Consider the following 7,868-nt stretch of genomic DNA (forward strand, 5'->3'; position numbering starts at 1 on the left):
AACAGAAAGGTTTAGAAAGGTTTCTCTTTTTTTCTTTTAAAGATGTTACGTCTCTCTCCGTGCCCATTGTAAAGATTTGCCTTTCCATCTATATCAGCCTTCCTCAGCCTTCTTTGCCATTGAGGGCCCTCTGAAACATTCTGCAGGCTTCAAGAATCCCCAGAAGTGGCACGATTGCGCAGAATAGTGTTGGGAAGCAGAGCGGTGGACATGCCCGCCTGGGTCACCTCCCCCTCTTACACCTCCAGGTCCATCAGTGTCCATGGAGGGGAGGGAGGAGAGAGCAGGTCGACATGGCCCTATATGGTCATATCACCTGATAAAGTTTTAACACATTAAAAAAATATAGAGTGAAATTAATTAATTTGCACCAATTCGGGAAACCTTTCCAAGGCTATCAAGAAACCCCAAGGCTGGGAAAACCTGATCTCCCTCTTCATCATGGAAGGGACTAGAGACTTACTTTTTGAAAGAAAAAGCAAGCTGTGCATTCAGAGGATGGACGATGCAAGTCGTTGCTGTTGGGATGTAATAATTCCGCTGTCGAATTTCTTAAAAGCTTCTTGGGGGCAGGCAAGAGGGAATGGCGTCTTGGGAAATGGCTCCAGTGGGGGTGGGGGAATCCAAATGTTCCCACCCACCCTGAAGCCACCTAGACTTTTTCTACGATATTTCCCAGTAGTTTTCAGCAAAGCAGGTTTGTCAAAAGCTGGGGGGAGGCTGGGAAATCCCCTAGAGGTGCACGGGTGTACCCCGATGCTGTGGGGAAGCAGAAAAATAAACCGCTTCCCAACAGGGCTGAAATCGGGGCATATAACCAGGAGGGAACAGGCCAAAGACAGACAATTTAAAACAAGATCTTGTCCAAAGAGGAATCAGTGCCAGACAGGGGTACTAGCTCTGGCCTGAGGGATTCCTGGAGATGTAGGGGCAGAGTCTGGGGAGGGTGAGCCTTACGAATGGGAAGACCAAACTGTGGCTCTCCAGATGTCCAAGGACTACAATTCCCATGAGCTCCTGCCATAGCTGCCATATCCCTGTTGTAGACACTGCCCTCCAAGGCAGCCATTTCCTCCAGAGAAACTGATCTGTGTCACTAGGAGACCATTTGCAATTCTGGGTGCTCTCCCAGCCCCACCTCGAGGCTGGCAATAGAAGGACAGAACTGGGGAGTTGGGTGGGGAGGGGGGATCCACTCATCCTTCATGTCATGTATGCAAATGTCCTCATCGGTTCCTCTAATTAGGTAGAGGGAAGAAGGCCAGGGGGTAAAGATGGGGGAGCAGGTAGCTCACCTCCCTCTGATCCTCATAGCACCTTTGTCGCACCGCCATAACCCCACCGGCTGAGCTGTGACTTGCGAAGCCAGCTTGTTACTTCGGCACGGATGAAACGGGTAAGCCTCGGAGACGCCATTAGGCTCCGGAAGCCAGGAAGAGGCATTTGCAGCCGAGGTTGCGGAGGAAGCCCCGAATCCTGGGATCTCGAGGCTTTCTTCACACTTTGAGATAATCTGTGCATTTTTGCTCGGCAATCATCTTTTGCTGGTACTGGTGATGGGAGAGGAGGGGGGCGGTGGAGTTAAGCAGCCAGCCCTGAATTTATTTCGACGGACATTGCAGCCACTGTATTCTATCCAGCAGCGCCTCTGAAGCAAAAGCCGCCGTGCCCCTCAAGCAGTTTGCGGTCTAAATGTTGACAAGGCAGAGAAAGGAGAGTGAGCAGAGTCTCTGGGGTGGTTGGCCAAGGCCCAGGGCCTGCGGACAGAAAATAAAACGTGGAATATCGGCTCTTAAAAGGCCAGGGTGTTCCCAAAAGGTGCCTGTGGATTCATCACCGGGCAGATAGGTAATCCTTCCTCCAGTTGCCCAGCAACCGTGATGGCCTCCGTTGAACTCAACCAGGTTGCCAAGGCCAATTATGAAGCCTAACTCGAGTAGCTGTACTAAGGGCAGGATTGCGGCCTGGTTTGATCTCCTCCCAGTCCAGCTCTTCTCACCTCGGGTTGCCATGTCCCTCCTGTCAGCCGGCAGGATACGGGATGGACTTACCGGGAATGGCGGGGAGGTCCGATGTACAGCAATGTGTCCACATCACTGCCCATGTGAACGGGAAGGTCACGTCACCCCATTTGGGACGTCAGGGTGACGCTCTGGTATTTGGGCAAAACTTCTATGGTAAGTTTGACTTCTGCCATTTCTGACCAAATACCAGAGCGTCACCCGCAACGTCCGGGATGTGATGACATCACTTCCGTGTCATGTGGGCAGTGGGTTGCCACCTCCTGACAGTCAGTGGGGGATGGGAGAGGGATGGCAGATCCAGGTTGGGAAACTCCTGGAGGTGGAGCCTAAGTGGGACAGGAACCTCAGTGGCGTACAGAACTATAGGGTCCACCCTCCAGAGCATCCATATTCAACAGGGGGGCTGACCTCTGTAAGTTGAAGATAATTCCAGGGGAAACCCAGGTCCTACCTGGAGGCTGGTATCCCTATTTGGGTAGTGACACGTTGCTGCACTTTGGGTAAATCTCCCTCTTTCTCAGGGTAAGGGAGCTAAAGGAGGTGTGGCTTGCTAATGGGAGACTCCTGACTCCACCGGGAGATCTGGGAAACCTACTCTCACTAGGATTGGCAGGTCTCCCCTGGCCACTGGCAGGGGATGGAGGAGTCAGGGTTGCCAGCTTCAAGCTGAGAAACTCCTCGAGATTTGGAGATGACGTCTAGGGAGGACAGTGACCTCAGTGGGTCACACTGCCATAAAGTCCACCCTCCATTCTCTCCAGGGAATAGATCTCAGTAGTCTGGAAATGAGCTGTAATTCCAGGGAATCTCCAGGTCCGATCAGGAGGCTGGCATCCCTAACTTTTAGCCAAGCCCCCCCACACACACACACACACATCCTAAACACAACACGAACAATGGACAGTAGGCTGAAATTGTCCTACAAGTCTGCAATGCTGCCACATTAGGACTCCTTAAATGTAGGCCCACAAGAAGGGTTGTCATGTAACAAGAGGGGGATGTGAGGAGGCGCTGATCTTTGTCGCTGCATGAGGACGTCACTCCTAGCATGTCCAAAAAGCATCAGCATCGCACCCAGGCGATGCTGTAGCATTTACTGCAAAACTTGCCATAGAGTTTTCCAGGATGGTGCGAGAACATTGCCCTGGTGAGATGCAGTGCTTCCAAATCATGCCGGGAGCGACCTCAACAGCTGGCAACAAATATCAATCTCCGCCCAACCCCACCCTGGCCTTTGAGAGAGCTCCCTGGATTCTCACAGCTGCCACTGGAGCAGGTGTGTCCATTGCCAATCCTCACCTTGAGCCCAAAAGAAGAAACCCTGGTGCATAGGTGGAATATCATGTTGGAAGTCCCAGGCCAGGGAGGAGGGTAGCCAGGTGGAATCAGGTAAACTGGGAGAACTTAAATGACCATGATTGAGAGCAGTCTGTGCGTTGGTATAAGCTTTTCCCAAACAAAAGCTAAATATGCACAATTTAGACCTATAAAAATACTCCCCAATGTTTATGTTGTTGAAGTGCATCCACCTCCCTCCCTCCCTCCCTCCCTCCCTCCCTCCCTCTTTCTTTCTTTCTTTCTTTCTTTCTTTCTTTCTTTCTTTCTTTCTTTCTTTCTTTCTTTCTTTCTTTCTTTCTTTCTCTCTCTCTCTCTCTCTCTCTCTCTCTCTCTCTCTCTCTCTCTCTCCCTCCCTCCCTCCCTCCCTCCCTCCCGCCCGCCCGCCTGCCTGCCTGCCTGCCTGCCTGCCATCCACCATGTATGTTGGGGTTACCAACCTCCAGTTGGGGGCTGGTGGAGTCCTCCCAGAATACCACGATCACCCAGCCCCAAAGGTCAGCTGCTCTGGAGGAAATGACAGCCAGGAGGGTCACCTCTATGGGTTCCCACCTCTGCCAAGTTCCCTTGCCTCTTCACACTCTGCTCTCCCCAGTCTCTGCCCCCAAATCCCCAGGGATTTTTCCATCCCAAAGTTGGCAACCCCAAGGGTTGTGGCCTGCCTGCCAACCTCTGCTCTTCCATTTCCTGGGGGCTTGTTCTCCTCTAGGAGGAAAGCATATTCATTCACCACAGCTTGCTGTTCTTTCCCTGGGAACGGCTTCTGGAGAAAAGTGTTCTGCAGACCCTTTGGTTGAAACCGGACAGAAATGCAACAGGTTTCGCTTTGCCAGCCTGAGGCTGCAGTGGCGGAAAGGAAGGAGACCCCAGGAAAGGCCTGTGCACCTGGCCTAGCAAAGCCACGGGTGACATTTGGGGACCTCAGGCACCGAGAGGGACGGCTGCCCTGTCGTCATGCGCTCCCCTTCCCTAGCAGACCAGGACCGTTTTCACACCGCAGCATTAAGCCACGCCATGCACGCCTGCGAATGAGTCACCACTTTCCGAATGCCCGCGAAAGAACAAGCCTCAAGCCCCAGTGCTTTTCCGCACAGTCGGGTCACCCACTGGGTTGCGGTGAGTCATCAAACGCTGGGCAAAAACAGGGAGGTGGAGGCGCATGGCGCCGTGCCTCCGTGCCTCCGACACTCACCAAATCCGGAGTATCTTTCTGCAGAGCTGTCTTTCCCTTTGGGCCGACTTGGGGGGCGGGGAGGGAAGTGGGGGAAGGCGCTTTAATGCAGGAGGGGATCCGGCTCTTTAATATATGCAATATATCCACAGCTCTTGGACTGAATCTGAAGTCTGCGTTTTGAATAGGATTTAAAATGTGTGTGTGTGTGCATTTGTGTGTGTGTGTGCTAGTTTTTAAGCTGTTGCTTCCTAATCCTGAGTCCTGGGGAAGAGGTTGGCTGTCCAGGCCTCAGCAAAGAACAAGGCCTCGAATAAATAAGGAAATGCAGGAATCAAGCTGTGCCCGGGCTGGCCGGTGGGGCCATGACTTCGATCCCGAGGCGGCTTTTGGGCAGAAGGGGCCGATCAAAGGAAGGGACCCAGCCACGGCCCGTGGGAGCTTGTTATGCGGAGCAAGGTAGCCACGTGGGAACTCACGGCAGCGGGACGAGGATGTGCCTTGCTGGCTGGCTCCCGTAGCCAGCCTTCAGCCGCTTGAGCTACAGCCAGGGCTGCAATTATCTTAGCAAGGGAGGGTTGCCAGTCTCCAGGGGGGTCCAGGAGATCTCCTGTAGGGTTAACAGAGATCCTTTTTTCAGAGGGCCTGACTTCTTGCTTTGTGTGTGTGTGTGTCAGTCCTCTTTTGGCCTCTTAAAAAAAAGACAACTGATGACAATGAACTCTTTGGGGGTTGGAAGGTTAGGGATGTGCCTGGTTAGTGGCAGTTCTCACGGCTTCAATAGCCGGGGTATTCAAAAGGAGACATCATAAGGATCACATGTTTGAAATAGTCTGTCGGGAAGTAGGTCTGTTTTTCCCACTTAAAAATATGGTGATTCTCTCTCCTGGGAATGAGAGTCGCTTTCCAGATTACAGAGATCGGTTCCCCTAGAGCAGGGATCCTCAACCCCCGGTCTTCGGTCCGGTACCATACTGGGCCGCGAAGGCAACAGTACTCGCGGCCCGGCTAGCTGCTCGCTACAAGGGAGGGGGAGAGGCAGGTGCGGCTGCCGGCACGCCAGGGACTCAAACACGCCCGCGCGTTGCTGCCGCGCATGCACATTTGCGCCCCTGCTGGTGAAAACGCACATGCGCGGCAACTCTGCGCTTAGAATCATAGAGTTGGAAGGGGCCATACAGGCCATCTAGTCTAACCCCCTGCATGCGCATTAGCGCCACCTAGTGGTGAAAATGCACATGTGCGGCAACTGTGCACGCACGTTTATGCGCAGCTGCCGCACATGCGCAGCGCCCGGGCCGCCGGCTCTCCCCTACCCCCGGAGGCGGTCCTCGACCACAAGACGATTGGGGACCGCTGCCCTAGAGTAGTGGTTCTCAACCTTCCTAATGCCGCGACCCTTTAATACCGTTCCTCATGTGGTGGTGACCCCCAACCGTAAAATGATGCAAGCGTTCTTTCACAGAAATTAAACCGAAACTGACCAATGGCGTGAAGATCCATGGTTCAGGAATGTCTATAAATTGTTCTTTTATCCAGGGGTTTCTCAGTTCCCCCTGCTCCAGACAGACGAATACTCTTGCCTCGATCTACCCTGCAAGGCTGTTGTGTGGATGGTGCCTCCCCGGCCATGCTGCTTGCCGTGCTGCGACCACTGTAAAAGGGCCGTTCGACCCCCAAAGGGGTCCCGACCCCCAGGTTGAGAACCACTGCCCTAGAGGGAATGACAGCTGCTGAGACCACCAGCTCCAGCATTACTGTGGGTTGAGATCCTCCCCAAACGCCGTTCCCCACCCCCTGGATCCATCCCAAATCTCCAAGAATTCCCCAATTCCCCAAGGTGGCAACCCTACAGCAAGTAGATGTGACACTGGCAGTGATTTTCTTGTCCTGTTTTTACACTTGCAGACCGCACAGACTTAAAGAATCGCGTATTATGAGGGGAGAGGCATTTGTGTTGACAGCGTGTAATTAATATGTCGCAGCGTTGTTCCATGTGCAGGCGGTGAGTGGCGGCCCAAAGTGGGTCTTGTGTATGCATGGCCTCAGGAGTGGTGGGTGGGCAGAGAGTAGGCATGCGCATTCCTGTTTCTGTGTCGGAGCCGCATGTACATGAGCAATTTGCAGGCTGTTAGTAAGCCATGTGTAAAGCACGAGTAGGCTCTGTTCCGGTCACGAGGAAGCCGTGTTAGGTTCCCAAGGGGATCAGAAGCATAAGATACAAAGCATGAGGAAGCAGTGAGTAAATCAGGCGTTTAACCAGGAGCAAAGCATTTGTTAGTGATGGGTGTGATAGATACTTTCCGGAACAATGTCCCGTGTGCAAGGTACCAGCCTCAATCCGTCTCTTCCAGAAAAATAATTTTAAAAACCTTTTGCACACATATCACATGCCAAGCATGTGAATACGAGGTGCGAACCATACCTAGTCCCCCGGCGTAAACATATGTGTCAACCATGTGTCAACCCATGTGTACACCATGTGTAAGTCACATGAAAATTCACATGTAATACATGTCAGTACTAATGAAAGCATACATACACTCATGAGCCTGGACAAGCTCATAGTGTTATTTTGGAGTAAGCTTACTACAGTTTTCCGTATTTAAGCCTTGATGTACTGGACAGCGTAGCTTGGCTAGCATCCTGAACCAACGGTGATATTTTACTTTACCAGTGTTAATAAATGAAACAATGAAACATTTCTCAGTTTATCTGTGAAGTGCAAGAACATATTATCCAGACGTGTGGAGTGTGCAAATAACATGTAAACTTTTAAATGCCCATGTAAACGGAAACAAACAAACAAACAAACAAAAAAAGAATCATTTTACAACAAGTTGCAAACCGTGTATAAACTCTATGTAAACCAGGCATAACTTTGTGTAAAGCACTTGTAAACGCTGTGTAAAGTGCATGCCGAGAGAAAAAAAAAAGCGCAGACTCATTATAAAGCATATGCAAATCCATTGTAAAGCACAGGCGGACCAAGGTGTGAACTCAGTGTAAATTGTGTGGAAAAAAAAAAAAAGCAATTGTGTGTACTCTGCCTAAAGCATGTATAAGCAGAGTGCCCGTTTGTCCCCAATCGCCACGCCGTGTGAAGTATGTGCAAAAAAACAAAACGAAACAAAAACAAAAAAAAACGAGGATGTAAATGATTTGTGGAGCACATGTTAAGCCAGATGTATAATAGTTGTAAAATGTGTGTGTGTGCGTGTGTGTGTGTGCAGCTCGCGCATTGCACAGAGCTTCAGCTCTTTGCAAACCAGATGTAAACAATCCATCAAGCATGTGGACAGCCGTTGCGAGCTGGGCAGGACAGGCAAGAAGATTCC

The sequence above is a fragment of the Paroedura picta genome, chromosome 5 (assembly GCF_049243985.1).
Source record: "Paroedura picta isolate Pp20150507F chromosome 5, Ppicta_v3.0, whole genome shotgun sequence".
NCBI lineage: Eukaryota > Metazoa > Chordata > Lepidosauria > Squamata > Gekkonidae > Paroedura > Paroedura picta.